This window comes from Tiliqua scincoides, chromosome 2, assembly GCF_035046505.1.
Source record: "Tiliqua scincoides isolate rTilSci1 chromosome 2, rTilSci1.hap2, whole genome shotgun sequence".
NCBI lineage: Eukaryota > Metazoa > Chordata > Lepidosauria > Squamata > Scincidae > Tiliqua > Tiliqua scincoides.
In genome coordinates this window covers 91964798-91967316 of record NC_089822.1, presented here as the reverse complement: position 1 = coordinate 91967316, position 2519 = coordinate 91964798, and the positions used below count along the sequence as shown (strand labels likewise).

Sequence of the window (2519 nt, the reverse complement as noted above, 5' to 3'; positions counted from 1 at the left end):
TACTGAACTCACAGCCCCAATCCTAACTTGCACTGGAACAGGCAGGCCTGCGCTGTAGCCAGTGCAAGTTTGGGGCCAGAATCGGCTCAACCTAAGGCAAGGGGAAAACTTTCTCCTTTCCCCGTATTATGCTGCAGTGGCGCCAATGGGTCTATTTGGATCTGAGTCATCTTGGGAAGTGGCACAAATCTGAGCAGAACGGAGCAGCCAGAGGCCCGGGAACGGGGTCAGGATCCAGCATAACTGCCAGATCCTGGTCCCGCTTCCCACACCCCAACTGCCTGCTCCCAGGAACACCCTCTCCCCATCCCAAAATGTCGGCTAAGCTTGGCCGATGCAAACTTATGCCTCCGGGCCTGAATCCGGCATGGGGAAGCCAGCTCAAGTCCTTGGGCTGGCCTCACTGACTCTTAAGTTGATGCAAATGTGACTTATGGCATGTTTGCGATACCCCTGGTTTGGCACAAGTGACTTGTGCTGGCCTAACCTGGGGGTTAGGATTGCACCCTCAGCCTCGCTTTGGGTTATTAGAATTGGGAATGTGAACGTCTCACTCCTCTTTTTGGTATGCCTTTCCCCTTTAAACCCAAACCAGATCCCCCCATGTACTTAGGAAGGTACACCAGACAGAAGAGCAGGCCATGCATAATCTCACAAAGAGGGTGCGGTTCAATAAGTATAATCCAAACTGGCCTATGGGCTGATGTCAAATAATGTACGTGCATCTGTGAATCAATTCTGCATATGACCTAGCTGCAATCTTCTAGGTTGTAACAGAAGCGTTTTATTTATAAGAAACAAGGGTTTTGTTTCCCTATATAAAAAATGTTGTTTTTCAAAAGTGCTCATTAAAACCTTGCAAGTTTTTAACATGTAAAAGTCTCAGTACCTAAACTGAATTGTAGGATCTTTTGGTTGTGTCACTCCAGAGCATGCCAGTCTATTTATATTTCTGCCCTGGGTGTAGATCAAGGGTATTTTTTTTCCCCAATAACCTCTAATTCTTAGATTGCAATTCAAGTGAAAATCAAAGAAACCTAAGAACATTTTGTGACTTTAAAAATTTTCTTTTCTTGAACTTGAAAAATACTGTTGGAGGTCTCTCTTCCTTATCATATGGCCGGAATTACTCGGTGTGATATAGATTACCCAGTTCTCCCTGAAGAAGGGCACTTTTGATCCGTTTTTCTTTTTTGTGTTATGAATTTTCTTTCTCTGTAATGCATTCTCAGCCACGTTCCATTAATGAAGCTCATGGGATCAAAACTTCTAAAACTGCTTTTAGAAAGGGCAGGTTTGGAAGTTATTGGGAAGTTATGCCAACTGAAACCATAACTCCTGTAACCAGCCACTCTCCTGTCCAACTTCCAAAGGTTGTCACGCCTTTAGCTATGTCCAAATGTAACTTTGATGGCATCCAGCTCTGCCCTGGTACCCATCTAATCTACCAAAAGCATAAACTTTGCCTTACCCTGCACATGCCGGATCTCGTCTGATCTCAGAAGCTAAGCAGGGTCAGGCCTGGTTAGTACTTGGATGGGAGACCGCCTGGGAATACCGGGTGCTGTAGGCTTATACCATAGTCTTTCGAGACTGAAGGTTGCCAACCATTTTCAAACTTTGCCTTACTTCCATATGGCTTACCTCACAAAATGGATGTGCTGTTAAAAATGTGAGAGGTGTGACCTGGGAGTCAACCACAGAAAACAGATATCAGCAGGTATAGTGTCAGAGGCTGGGTAGGTTGGACCAAATGTCCACATCCAGCAGAGTGCCCATATGATCAGGTCAACTCCAGCAGGTAGTAGCACCCTCTGCATCATCAGGGATGGGCAGGAAGCAACAGGGAGCCCCTTGCAGCGCTTTGCCCCATAGACCCCAGTAAGTTGTCATAAGCACTAGATATCAACATAAGACTATATTTCCAAAGCTTCTAGACAGTGTCTGGACATTATCAGAAAGAGATAGAATGCTAAGCTACAGGAACTCTTATGGCCCAATCCAATCTGGGGCCGGTGCTAGTCGTGCCATGAGACGGCTGTCACAAAAATGCTGTGAGGCAATTCCCGGTGACCAGAAGGAGGGAGGTGCCAGCACGGAGGCGAGTGTGAGTCTTTGTGCCATTTAGAAGAACGCTGGAAGCCATCAGCAGGAAGTCTGCTGCAAAGGGGCACAGTGGTGTTCCAGGGAGGCTGAGAGTAGGGAGGGGGTGAAACTGGGCAGGGTGGGGAAGAAGGCAGTTCCAGCCCAGGAGGGAGCAGGGATGGTGGAGGCCTCTGCTGAATCCTAACCATTCTCTTGGGCCTGAAAGCAGTTTTGCTGGTCCAGATCCGAGTAGGCCCATTGGACAGGCTGGGGCTTGACACAAGGAACTAATATTCCCTTACCTTGAGGAGCCCTCTGGCTGCTACCCTGCCCCTATGGTATACACTAGCAATGACCATTTCAGCATAGCTGTACCGTGGTATGGGCAGCTCCAGTAGTACTGGGCTGTTAATCTCAGTTTTGGTAGACAAGTC

General features: G+C 47.6%; 1 pseudogene; it reads left to right on the top strand.

The window, feature by feature from the left end:
• The first annotated feature begins 1458 nt into the window (after window positions 1-1458).
• Window positions 1459-1573, top strand: LOC136642829 (5S ribosomal RNA; annotated as a pseudogene).
• The last annotated feature ends 946 nt before the right edge of the window (window positions 1574-2519 follow it).